This window comes from Crocodylus porosus, unplaced genomic scaffold (assembly GCF_001723895.1).
Source record: "Crocodylus porosus isolate Cpor-Errol unplaced genomic scaffold, CroPor_comp1, whole genome shotgun sequence".
Lineage (NCBI taxonomy): Eukaryota > Metazoa > Chordata > Crocodylia > Crocodylidae > Crocodylus > Crocodylus porosus.
Genome location: NW_017728909.1, coordinates 43,944,412 through 43,959,317, shown reverse-complemented (window position 1 = coordinate 43,959,317; position 14,906 = coordinate 43,944,412).

Genomic DNA, 14,906 nt, shown 5'->3' with positions numbered 1-14,906 from the left:
TACTCCCCCAAAACTGTGTCTGGAGAATATATCACACTTTGGCCTGAACTATCTATGGGTGGAATAAGGGGCAATGCATGTTTTGCCCAGTGAAGTGGATCAGCTATGCCATAGCACATCACAGCAGTTGATCTGCGTTACTTGCCAACATGTATTTCTAGCCCCAGTCTCAATGGTGTTATAGAACTCCTTAGCAAACCAACAGAGTTTTAATGGCAAAATCTGGTCTGCCATATGCAACCAGCTGCAGCCATTCAGATGCAACCATTTGAAGGAATGGAAATGTGATTGTATTGTAGCTGCCAAAAGAAATTGTCAACTGTCAGACAGGGACTCTTAAAACAGAAAAGAAGTCTGCCTCCAAACTAATCTCTAGGAAGGCAAAGGCAGATTCCCTGCAAGACGCATAAAATCCCTGGCCACATTAAAGCGCCTGCAGCATCTCATGTATTCAGTGCCCTGCACTTCAAAATGGCACTGGGGGCACTTTAACTAAAGCTCATTTAATGAGTGCTAGCATGCTCCAACAGACTCAATTAAGTCCACTCCGACACGCTGTAACTGGTGTGTCAGAGCAGATGTCCCACATGTCTACAGGCACCCATAGTGTTTAAAATAGTCCCAGGCATTGTGAACCTATATGCAGTAGTGAACTCGGAACTCAGACTCTTACTACTCCAATCAACTACAGCAGTGCATCATGGAAGTACCTAATGCAGACATTTCCAGAGGAATTATTTTGGGCAAACTTCATGCTTCGCTACAGAACAAAACTGCAATTTTTATTAGTTTCTTCTACCAGTCACTAACCAAAAGGAAGGAGGAACCTTGTGGGAGGGGAGAGTAGTGGAAATAAACTCATAATGAATAAAGTCTTAGAATTCCTCTAGATCTACCGATGAATTCAGTCATTTACTTCAGTTGATTAGCATGTTCTTCACAAGTACTGGCTGCAGTCTAAATCAGATACTTTGGAATTGGTCCCTCCACACAGTACAAATCTGAGGACATCCTTAAAATAAAAACTTTTAGAATTTCTCTTCAGTATACTTGATTTCAAATGCCTAACAGGACCTGCTATTTTCTTAATTATGAAAAACAAAATTCCTTTAAGTTATTTTTAATTTAAACAGTTTCTCGCACAATAAATTGCTTTCATCAATTTGCTCTCAATTCACATCAGTAACAAATCAATCCTTTCACAACTCTTGTGGAACTGTGCCTGTTGTATACACAAGCTGTTGTGTAGCCAACACACTGTACCCACCAGGATACAGGCATCCCACATCCCAATGTTTTCAGCTACCATATCTGGCTGCAGGCTCTGGTACACTTCCTTTCATAGACTCGGAATGCCACGGCCCACCTGCCCAAAATACTTTCACTGAACTCCAATCACTATGGCTACTTCAGTTTATTGTTCACCTCTTCAAGGACAGAAGAGCTGCAATGCAGAAGACTTTCTCTTTTTGTAAAAAGATTCTAGCACATTTAAACTCCAGATGATGTAAGAGATGCACGTCTTGTTTTACTCAAGTTGTATGCATTCCTCTGACTTAAGTGGGGAAAAGTGAGACACAGGCTTTTAAAGAGTCAAAGATCCTTTATCTACAGTTTTCAGCTTCTAGTTTATTCTCCTTGCATCTAAAATGGCCCCTCTTTACTAGTACACCCTTTCTCAGTGAAACCCCATAACCAGTATCATAACAAATACTCCCTGTCCCTCCTATACCATGTAAAATTCCATGTTTGTTGCCAACCCTCCTGCACAGAATCAAATTTTCTTGGACTGGCAACCCTCCCTTATTTAAGGTGTACTAATGTGAATAGAAGGACTACCAATATTTAGTGACCCTGTACTGTAAGCTCCATCACTATTAGGGGTGCACCAATACATCAGTCCACATCGTATTGGCACCAATAAAAGGAAACGGCACTACCAGCAATTGGCTTTTTTTGGCTGATGTGGTCGATAATGTCACAAATCAGTGCCGTGTGCATGCATACAATTGGAGCATGCATGCAGGCAGGAACGCAGCCAGACAGCTTGGTAAGCAGCCTCCTGCCGGTAAGTCTGTGGGGAGGGAAGGGCTGAGGGAGGAAATGGGGCATCCCAGCCAGGGCAGGTTGTGGGACAGAGCCACAGACAACTTGTCCAGGGTCATACGGAGGGGGGTAGTAGCCACCGCTGCACGCGCCCAAGGAGAGAGTCAGGGGTGGCATGTGCCCCCCTTCATTTGTGTGCGGGACGAGGGCTAGGTCAGGGCTATGCTTGGCATGGACAGGGGTGGGGCAGACAGTGGTGGCAATACTCAAAGGGGAGCTATGGGGTAGCTATGGTGAATTTTGCGGTGGCTGTAGCCTACCCTATAACCCACCTCCCAAGCACCACCACTGCATGCCCCCCATGGTGTGCACAGTGCAGGGAGCTGCCCATGGCTCCATCCTAAGTCCTGTCCTGGCTGAGCAGTGCCTGCCCCAACCCCAGCTGCACTCCCTCACCATGGGGGCCTCAATCTGTACTCCCCCCCACCCCCCATATCCTTTAACAGACTTACTGACCAGACACTGCTCTCCAAGGTGCTGGGCTGCAATTGGATCACTATTGCCTGATATGGATGGTTATAAGCATCAGTATCGGCCAAAAAAATTGCTAACTGGTCCACCTCAATCACTACATCTTGGCAATCCATCTCAAGATTGAAATAGTCTTCCTTCTCTTATTATGATCCACATTAAGAATAGTACCCTACAACCTGATACAGATACATGGAGTCCCTGATATCAAATGGAATTCTAAAGTTATACACACACAAGTTTTCCAAAGCACTTCTCTCTGATTTGTTCATCCTTCTAAGTAAGAAAAGCAGTTAACACATTTGTTCAATTTCATTTTTCTACATTAACTTAAAACAGCAAATTACTTCAACAGTCTGAGGAAACTTACATTAGAAATGAGGCAGAAGCCTGGGCAATTTTTTTGCATACCTGTATTTCTAGTGCACAGTAGATCAATGTGAATTATCTGACAAATCCTTTTTAAAGCATGAACCACTCAGCTTTATTTCCCTCAGTAATTTTTAGCACTGCATTATATTCCCAGAGACTTTACTATCAGTCAATTACAGTAAACTTTATATAAAGAAAGATCATGGGTTTTTTGATTTAGTTGATATTGTTACAAATAGACATTTGTGTACTATCCTTCAGTTGAGTCAGCAACAAAGCACTGGAACTTTGGGGTAAAGTACAAAAGCAGATTAACTCTTAACAAATATCCCATTTTACCTAAAAGCCCTTAAGTTACAGAGAGGGGGAAAGACGTAGTACATATTTTATGCATAAACTGAAGAACTCATTTTAGTTTGAATTCTGCAAAACATTAAGAAGTTTTACGCATCACAAAGAGACCAAAAATGCTTCACTTTATAAAGACCCACTAACATCTCTTACATAATGGGAATATTTTCCATTTCCTGAATTCAGTACTGAACATTTGATAACACTTTTTCTTGAGAGACCTGTGTACGCCTGCTAGCAACTCAGGTCGATACAATGAGAAATACACCATGCGACAGTATACTCATGATGAAAACACTTTAATTGACATTTCCACTGCTCTTACTCCCAAACATTTCAAATGGGAGAGAGGATGTAGTGATTTAATCAGGTTTGAAATCTATCCCCTGCCTCAAACTACAGATTCAAGTGCTACCAGGGTCAATTCAGTTCTACATGCACTCAATTAAAAAGGAGTCTTTGATGGTCATCTAAGAAATCATAATCTTATCTGCTATGCATAATTGAAGATGCATCACTCTTCTCAAGAGGTGTGCGTCTTTTGTTTACATTCAAAATTTCCTCTCCACCAGTTGTCACAAAGCATGATACTGACTGCAACTCTTAATGTGCTACGACCTTTTGAATCTCTACAGTACCTACCACTTTGTCACCCCAGATTAAGATTCACTTCTGGTACTGGACCAGAATGTTCTTAGAGCCATTATCAATAATATCTACAATATCAGATTCTAAATGTATGGTATAATTTTCATGAAGCAGTTCCTTCAATTCTAGGACAAATAACTATTTCTCAAAACTATATGAACAATTAAACCTGCAAATAGTTATTTACAGTACAGTATATCTTTATTGCTTAAAGAAAGATTTAAAAGCTAGCTTTCTTTGTTTCAGGTAATGGCATTGAAGCGTTTCCTGGATTTCATTAGCAATGAAGTGAATAATTTTCTCAATTTTAAAATTGAAGAATGAATATTTATATTTAAGAATGGTCTTACACCTGCTGACAGGCAGACATTTCCAGGCTCAGTTTTTCTCACCTCAGCACCATTAAGTAAACTGTATTGACAGTGTGAGGCTTTGAACAGAATGACACACCTCATCTACCTTAGAAGTTATGGACTAGGATTACCTACAGGGCATACCTGTGCACTATTACTATGTATGTACACAAGAGGGAAAGAGAACAAAACTCCACACAGAAAGCAGGGCAGGGTGGCACCTTATAGTATAATTGGTTCAGAGGGGCATTCTGAGGCCGCTCTGACCAGTTAATCTATATGATGCCACCCAACCCCAACTTCAGCCTGAATTCAGACTAAACACAGCTAATAATTGCTGTGCAACTCAAATGTGAAACTGCAGTACAAGAAATCATCAACAGAATGGACTGTGGTAAGAATGGTTTTACAGAGATTATAGATTATTAACCAATTACCTGGACTAGCCTTCATATCCCACTGAGGGACAAGGGGGTTAACTGCTTTGTTTATTCCCTTTAATCCCGTCTACTCACCTTAGCCTCTCTTACCACTCACTGTCCCCTCCATTTCTCCCCCTTTCCCTTACTTTGTATTAAAATGACATTATTTCTTTCTATTTAGCACCCCACCTCTCTGCACACGTATCCATAGTACTGATGAAGTAGGCTATGCTTCCCTGAGGCTCATGTCTCCCTGAACAAGTTTGTATGTAAGGCAGGGGTGGGCAAAATACAGCCCACAGCCTGACTCCCTTGCTCAAAAGCCCTGGAGACAGCAGCTCCTTCCGACTGCCAGACTCAGTCCTGCTGCCCAGGCACCCTGGCCCATCCACCCTGCAGTCACTGCTGCGGGTGGGACCTGCACAGGCACGCGTGCAGCCAAGCAGCTGGGATGAGGCTGCAGGCCAGCAGGGAGTGGTGTCCGGGAGTGAGATGGGCAGAGCCAGGGTGACCCCAGGATCTTGTGGCGGTGACAGTGGGGCCGCGGTTGGGGCTGGGGCAGAGCCACAACCAGCTGTCTGCACAACCCTGCAGCTGGCACGGGTTCCACGTGCAGGGGCATGCAGGGAGTGGATCGCAGCTTTGCCCCGGCCCTGCACTGTCAACACCCCGCTACTGCAGCTCCTGGCCAGTCTCCATGGAGACCCCAGGACCATGGGGCTGGAGTGAGCAGGGATGTGCAGAGAGTGCATCGTTACTCTGCCCTGGCCTGTCACGGCCCCACAACCCCAGGGTCTCTATCAAGACTAGATGGGATCCCTTCAGGCATGGTGCATGGCCAGGCGGTGGACTGTGTTCAGAGCCAAAGCCAGAATCATGGGGCAATGACAGTGTGGGGCTGGGGCCAAACCACAATCTGCTCCCTGCACGCCACCCAGGGGCATGCAGGCAGTGCATCACAGCCCTGCCCCAACCGTGTGCTGTCACCACACCAAGATCCTGAGGTCTCCCCAGACCCACCTGCCCACCTTGTTCCTAGATGTCACTCCCCAGCCTGTGGCCTCATCCCAACCACCCAGCCGCACACCCTGCACACAAGCAGGTCCTACCCCCTTGCAGTGAGTATGGGGCAGATGGGCCAGGGCACCCAGGCAGCAGGGCTGGGTCCAGCAGCAGCAGCCAGAAGGAGCTACCTGGAAGTGTAGTCTAGATGCAGCCCACATTTTGCCCACCCCAGTATAAGGGGGTCACACTGGACCAAGCTTTGCAAGCCACCAGACTCATGCTATATGGGTCCTCCTTCATTCCACACCAACTGTGTGGGCAGCAGGGACCCCTGTATGACTAGGGGCAGGGAATCTGCCTTCTTCCCTCCCCATGCCCCCCCCTCAACACACACTTTGCACAAGTAGGGCAGGCAACCCAGCCCCTCTCCCCACCACCATGCATACAATACAGGCAGCCCAGCACCCTTCCTACCTCCCACCCTGTTCCATCCTCGGGGACAGAGGCAGGAAGCAAAAACCAGAAGAAGGAAAGAGAGCACAGAGACCAGCTATTGCAGCAGCAGGAGCAAAGGGGATACCATGGACAGACAGGAGCCCACAGACCACGTGTTAACTCTTCAAAAGGCCACCAGCTAGACAGCCCTGAACTACATTACACCCATGCACATGCCCACACATACACGGTGTCTGTCTAATGACTTGTAGAAAGCATTTATTTTAAATTTATTTTTTTTTAAATAAATTCAGAATTTAGGAAATTCAGAATTTCACATAACCACATAAGGCAAGTGAAAAGTACTACGCTGATGCAACTTTATTCCTCTAGTCCCTGTTTTCATGGGTGCAGTTTGGGATAAATTGACCTCTTTCATGCACTAAGCCTGTATTCTTCTGCAAGTTTCCAACTCACATGCACCCGAGGAAGGCACGCAGAAAAAAAAAGAACTTTATATCCATAGCCAAAGCATGTGTTAGGAGTTTAAAATACTATTTGCTCAAAGACATCAGATACCAGAAGCACCAGGCTCTGCCTGCTAAATGAGTGATTTACTGATAGCCAATTTCTCAAAAAAACAAATGGATTTAGTAAAATTTTCCTTCCAAGTAATTATACAGGTTCAAATCCATCTAGCAACTGTTCTTTGAGTACCATATTCTTTAAATTGATTTTAAAGTACAACTACAAATATAAACTTCTTGTAGGCCGTATGAATTATTGCCTCCACACAGTATGTTGTTACACTTTGAGAGACTGTGGTGTAAAAACGGAGACAGCTTGGGAAAAGTGTAAAAACTGATTCAACATTCCTGCCATAACGAAAACTATAAGGGCTGAAGCTCATTGACCCCGAAGTAGTACCAACTAAAAACAGCCCAGTTTCCAGGACAGGAAGAGATTAAAGGAATGGAAACCAAAAGAGTTTTAAGAGTGTCATTTAAACTCAAGTAAGCATAACAACCACCAACTTGGCGGCAACACCTCCCTCCACCCTTCCCTGCCCCCCAGCCAAAAGAGCAAGTCCAGGCAACAAACTATAAAGGAAATGCTCGCAGAAAGTCAATCTAAAAAAAGTGCTAAAACTCTCAGACTGGTGGATCACCAATCTTCGCTTGTACATTATTCCCCCTCACAACTTCCATGGCTAGGCACGTGAATGTTCTTACTCTTTCTCCATCTGACTTCTGGCGTTACCTTTCAGGCTTATTTTGCATTCCCCAACACCTTCACCAACTCTTAATCTTCAGTTATTGCTATTTCATTTGAAAAGTAGAAAAATAAATTTTAAAGTTTAAAATTCCTTTCCCTATATCTTTTGCATCAGTCTACCGTTGCCTATTCCTTCAGTTTTTATAAGCCACATACCAAGCTCTCACTCATTAGTCTTTGCCTTCTTGCTTCCCTTTACCCTGAGGAATCCCTTTCCTCTCATGCTGCTGGAAGAAGTCCTTCCTCCTCTTTTCTGGATTTTTAGTAATTAGTATGCAAGTTAATAATATGATTTTATAAGCACATAATGTATATTTCAGCAGCTCTCAACCTCTTTAGACTCCAGGCACCCCTCAGCACTTAGTTTTCACTTGTTTTTTGGCTACAGAAAAATAATAATTACAAAGAACTGAGAAAGATCAAAACAGGCCAGAATGTTTTTAGCAGTATTGATTCCTGCGTGAAAACTCTGGGTTTATCTCATGGATCACATTTGCACACTTAACAATGCTACCCTGGTTCAGAATCACTGGTATGTGTGTACATTGCACTTAATACAGTAGTGTTGCCTCACAAAAACAAAATATTTTTAAGCAATAGTATGTTTTATGACAGCATCTAAAAGACTGTACAATAATAAAGCAAGCTGGTAATGAATCAAACTGCAGCTCTTTTTAAATGTCATAGCACAAGAGTAAAAAATTTCCATCTGGGAATATGTTTCCTTCTGGCAAGAGACAATCCTGTTGTTTCTACGTGCTGTCAAAAACTGCTCTGCTTGTGGAACCTCCTTGCTACTACATTTTATTTTTAATTCAGCTTTTAATTAAAATCATTTTATATTAAAATTTTCCCATTAAGCTGCTGCAATCCATTTCTGATTTGGTGGGAAAACTTTGCAAAACAATACCTACTAGCCATTCACGTAAGAAACTATGTTTTCAGAGTCCTGTACCAATTGACTGCTTGCGGGCCGCATTTTGCCCACCCCTTACCCAGCTCCTCAGTGTCTGAATAGATCAGGTGCTTCAGTGGGGCACCTTGGTGCTTTTATCCAATAGCTGATTCAATCAACTATTAAATAAAAGAGCTAAAAAGGTTCTATAAAGTACCTGATCTATACAGACACTGGATGAGCCAGGTCCAACTAACGTGATACCTATTCTGGGCTTGTGCTGGGCTTGGTGCGGGAGCACACCAAGTTTAAAGTAAAACACTGTTTGTTTGTAAACATCTGCAAACAGCCATTGTTCCCAAAACCCCTATGAGGTACTAAAGATGCATCACCTGTCTCTTGCTAGTTAAATAAAAAAATATTATACAATTAAGAATGGCCTCAGCTGCTCTATAGAAACTGGTTGGAGCATCTGTTCTTACCCCTAGTAAATGGAAGCAAAACTGTAGCAGTTTGCTTCCCCAATTCATGTAGAGGCAACCTGTCTCAGTTTAGCTTCCACCTATTAGAGAACAGGAACAAAAAACACACAAAAAGTTACCATGTAGTAACTAACACACTATGAGTTCCCCTCCCCCCTCCACCTTTTTAATTACATAGCATTAGTTAGCCCGTCCATACCTGGAGGCAGAAACTGAATGTACAATCATACATCAAGTCAGCAGAAGTATTTGGCTTAGTCATTCACATGGAAGAACACTCCCCAACTCCCAAAAAAGAAGAAAAAAGAAAATCAAAAGCGCTCTCATTTAAAAGGTGCATCTAATCTTTTCGTATAGACAAATCGTTTCATTTATCAGCATAGCTCATATTGAAAAAGGCCATGGACATGTGAACAAGTTACACTACAATAAATCTAGGTAGACATATTTAAAAAATGAGAACATGATGCAACCCCTGAAGCAGAGGAAGCAGAATTACAGTTTAATCACACTTTCATATACCCATCTCCCACTACATTGCTTGCTTATACATGAACAACTGCCATGCTACGTCTTCCAGATTTGTGCTTCCAGTTTCACCCTGCTGCTCACATTCCATCCCAAAAATCAGCCCTCAACCCAACAGCAAGAAAAGAGGCCATAATCAAAGTTATTGAGGCTCCAGGCCCATAAGAAGTTTTAGGAAACCTTTCTGAAGTAGAAACATCCCAGTTTAAGAGCAGATAGGCTGTAACCTTTAAATCCCCCTGATATTGTGAAACTATACGTACGTAAAAATATAATTAGGGTTTGTTTTATTTTTAGGTCATACACCTCAATAACTGTCAGTCAAGGATTAACACAACAAATACAAAAAGTTATTTTTTTTTTTTTATACATATACACATATCACATAGGCTATCGTAGTAAAATACATGGGTAAGAGTTAGTAGATGATCCTCTCTTGGACTCTGAGCCAGCAGAGAAGACATGCTAGAGTAACAGTATGGCGTTGTTTAACAGTTCTATACGTTATAGATACACTTACCAGATGACCCGGCTCTAAATTTGGCCACTAGACTGATGTCTGTATAAAATGTAGCACACTAGGGCCTGATCCATGAGGATTCTAGGATTCTGCCTCCAGGTATGGATGGGCTAACCAGTGCTGATTTGGGATGTAAATACAGCTGATTTGGGATGCTGCTGTAAAGATCCTGGCCAACTGCTTTCACCAGGTCACCCATCTTCTTTTATTCCTCCCACTTCTCTATCACATCAAAAACTAAACTTATTGTCATCTTCAGTTTCAGTTTTGTGACCTATCCTCAACCTACCCATCAACATGTCAACTCTTACTCCAATCCAGGCCACTGGAATTTCATTGTCCACTTCAGTTTTCAAACGAATACAGCTGGACATGTGATACTTAGATAGTCACTGCAAACCTCTACAAAATTACCTTATTATCTTTCTTCAAACTTGCCATTTCTGTTGTAACAAAAAAACCATACACCTGATAATAGTTAAGTTTTTAATTCATTGGAACCACTGCTTATCTTGCTCACCACTAATTGTGACTTCGATTCTCTGTTTCTGTATCCGTCTGCCATCTTTATTTTATACTTAGCTTTTAAGCTCTTGGGATTGTCTTTATCTGTATGGTATCATGCACAATGATGTCATCTAATTTAACCTCAACTCACAGAAGAATCAGCCCTGACTGATATAAATTGTTCTCTAACCCAGTGGTCTCCAAACTTTTTTGATCGTGCACCCCTATCAGTAAAAAGTTTTTGAGCACACACCCCCAGTACATGTATATTTATATAAAGATAGATATAAATAGAAGGTCTAATATTTTCTTCCCGCACCGCAATGGATCATCTTGCACACCCGACTTTGGAGACCAGTGGCCTAACCTGCAGTTAAAAACTTCATGAGGGTCTTTCAACCTCTCTAGAGCAGGAGCAAACATACAGCTTGTGGACAGATGTGGTCTAAAAAGCCACTCCACCCAGCCAACTCATAGCTACAGAAGTTGGGGGCATGGCCTACCACAGAATTCAGGGCTCCCTGGGCCCTCAACAGCAGGCAAACAGGGGCTGTACCAACACAAGCCCACTTCCAATGCAACTGCCTAACCCATCACTACCACAACAAATATCCTCTTACCCTACCACCACCACCCCATGTCAGATCCACTGCCACTGCTGGCTCTCCCTGCACCTCTGTTGCAAGCCATATACAACTTGCAACAAGCCCCAGTCCAGAATTAACATGGGGCAAGAGATGATTTTGACACCTCTGACCTAGGAAATCTGCTCCAAGACATAACTACCCTTATGGGTAGGAAGTTTGTTGAAACATTGCTCATGTCTGGGATGGTTTTAAATCCACATTACAAAGGGAGATGGCAACCTGAAAACAGCACCTTCAATCACTCCGCTATCCTGACCTGGCTACAAATAGAAACTGGAACAAAACAGCTCCATCAGCACTGGGCCCAATACGGACCACTGTGAATGCCCTTTACTGTCTCAGGTTGCTCATTACCTGACCTAAATAAAGACAGTAGTTGGTTACCAAGACACGTAAGTAGGGCACAGTGGAAGAGCAGTCAGTTAGCTCATCCCCATCAGTCACCACAACCTCCAGAATGCTCCGTCAGTTGCCCTCATTTTTTGAAGAGGGAGATACAGCTCAGGAATCTCCGCCAAGTGAAAGTTGCCTGATCTTGTCCCACATCATTCAGTGCTTAATGTCCATTAATATTACTTAATGTCCAGATCATGCGCAGCAGTGAGTCACTTAGTAAGCAATTTACTGTGTTCAGCATCAGCTTCAATCTCAGAACAAGTTTTAAAATGCAGCCTCCTAGAGCAGTGGTCTCCCAACCTGTTTAAGTACCAGATCACTTCTTCAATTAAAGTGCAACCCAGGATCTACCATGCACCACCTCTCCCCTTCCCCCACCACCCTGCCCACCAGCAGGATGCACGTGGCATCACATCGCTCCCAGAGCGGTTGCAGCAGGGTTCGGGGCACAGAGTTCAAAGTGCAGTGGCAGCCGCCTCCGCCTCACACACTGATCGGGGAGGCACATGCTCCCTGGGCCTCCACCAGGGTACATGCAGCAACAGGAGCCCCCTGCATACCTAAATGAGCTGGCCAGGCTCCAATCCTCCCAGCACCCAGCCCAGCCCAGCCAGGGCCTACTCACCCAGCAGCAGGGGGATCATACCACTCACCTGGCTGAGCCCCAGCAGCAGGGGGCACGGCTCATCCCAGTGACAGGACACGCATGGTGTCACACAACTCCTGAAGCAGCTGCAAGTCTGTATCTCAGTCGGGGAGGGGGGGGTTGTTGAGTGCATGAGCACACTCAGCGCCCCCAGACTAAGACTGACCATCAAAGGCTCCACAATCGACCAATCGATCAGACTGGCTGGTGACCGCTGTCCTAGAGAGTACACTGCAATATGCTTAAGCTCAGAGTAGATTTCATTTAAATCAAATAGATTTCAATCATGATTTAAAAATCACTGGTTAGGAAGCCTTGATTTAATCATCGTTTTCTACAAAAAGTGCATTCTTGTTGTTTGATAGCCTTTATTCATTTAATGTCTTGAAACTTCACATTTTAGAGAGAGGTAAGGGCTTGACTGTGTACATAAACTTCCAGAGAGCCAACAGGGCTGATGGGTAGGTAATCAGGTCTGTTATCTCTTATCTCCATATACTGCTATTAACAAGGATGTTATCCCTGAAGACAACAAACTCTCCCTATATATGAAGAAGGGTGTTTGTGCCCAAAAACTTGCAAAAAACAATTTTTCCAACTATGTGGTTGATCTAATAGAAGATATCACATCTGCTCAAAGAACCTTGTCTGACTACGATCTCTGGAGACACAAATCCAGTTTGAGAACTGAAACCAAGCATCACAAAGATACTTAATGGTAAGACTGGTCCATGGCTTGTTGTGAGCCATTTATAAAATTGTTTTTAAAAGGTTACATAAATATATTGTCCCAAATAGTATATATTTAGAAGTTATTAACCCTATTCCATGATGATACATTAAATTAAATTAAAACTATCTTTATACAAGTTTATATTTTTTAAAGTATCTTAACAAAAAAAATTTAAAAATACGCTTAAATAAAAAAATCTGATTTAAATAAAAATCTGATTTTTTGATTGTTTAAAACAATCATTGAGTTTTATCCACTGTGTTTGAGCTGAAGGAGTAACTGGTAAATGGTGGGCCTTGTTATACATAGCACGAACACCAATCAGCATTTGAGCAGCCTGAAGTGTGATTGAGTTTGGAGCAGTCACACCTTCAAACTAAAAACCTTCCCCAACTATCCCCTACCTGCACAGCTATGACTTGCCACTAGAGGGCTAGCAAGCAGAAGCTTAACTAAGCCTCACAGGTGTGAGTTGCTAGTACAGGGCTGGTGAGCCAGTTCTATCCTTGCTCTAGCTGGTGGGGGGAGGGGGAGGGGGAGAGGGCCAGACATATGAACCTGAGAAGCAGAGTGATAATGTGATGGGCACGGGTAATGAATGGGAGGTAGAAAGGAAATGGGGTTAAGGGAAGGGTAGGGAAGGGAATTGAAAGAAATCAGCGACTGAAGGATAAAACACATAGCAGTGAAAAAAATTAAAAAAGAAATAAAGAGGAAGTAAACTAAGAAGGTTTTATGTTTTAATAAACTGGGATTTGGGACTGGGGCATGGGGGTGCTGGCTGTTCTTCCAGAGGTAGCTGGGAGATAAGAGTGGTGAGAAAAGGTGGTTTTGGGGGAACTACTGGGAAGAAAGCCCTACCTCATGAGGACCTGATCCAGCCCCCTACTTTTTTTTCCCTTCCGCACCCTCCCAGACCCCACTCTTGGACCCATTCAGACCCTGCAACCTAACCATTTAGCATGTGTTCTTCAGGCTGTTTGCATGGGGTTGCACCCTAAGGGCAAGAAAGTCACACCCCTGGGGGAAAGAGGAAAAATTGGCTTGCTGCCAGAAAAGTCTGTTCACAGAACAGGAGGGTGGGGAGGGGACAGCGCATCCTAGGATGCTAGAAGACTGGAACTTGGACAGCTCATGTGGGAGTGGCCCCGTAATGGAAAATGAGCTAGGTAACACAGATCAGAGATCAACCTGCTCTGGGAACAGCATAAATTTAGGCTGCCTGTGCTTGAACCTAGCTTCAGGTGTTAATGTGTGGATAATCCAGGGGTTAAGAGCTCCAAAAGCAGCTAAAATTAACATACAAGGCCCTATCATAGCTTATTATGCTCTATGTTGCTTTTTTATTCCAGGCACAATTTTTGCTACTTGAAAGAGGCGGCTAGTTGTGTAACCCACTCACCTACAAGCAACTGTAAAATGGCTTATAGCCTTTATCAATAAAATAGCAGCATGACACTAGCCACTACTAAAATGTACATAATAAAATCCCTGGCATCAGGAATGAGATAACTGAGGCTAGAATTTGTGCATCTCCATTTGCGTCTCAACCAGTGCTATGCTGAAGAGCAGCCTGTTTCTGTGATACCTCTCAAGCTCTCTGGGAAGCAGTTCAGCACAGATGGAATGCTGAGATATTTTACTCTCAGACTAATAAATGAGTGTGTAACTCCTTGTTGCAAGTTTCATCACTTGGGAGAAATCAGCAAGGAACATTTTACAGCAGCAGCAAAAGGCACTTCCGACCTCAGCATTTTGTTTCCTGTGAAATTTTAAGTTTCCCATGTAACCATGGATGCAATCAAACTCTTCAAAGGTGGCAAGGCTTTGAAGGTTTATGTAAAGCCTGATATGGCAGAACTACTTTTCTACCTAATCTTTATTTTTTAAATCCGGAGACACCAAAACTGAACAAAGTCCACACAGTCAATTGGGTCGCCAGCTGGCTGGAGGGCCGCACCCAGAGGGTGGTAGTAGATGGGTCCTTCTCAACCTGGAAGGACGTGGGCAGCGGGGTTCCACATGGCTCAGTCCTCAGGCCCACACTGTTCAACATCTTCATCAGCGACTTGGACGAGGGGGTAAAAAGCACCCTGTTCAAATTTGCTGATGAC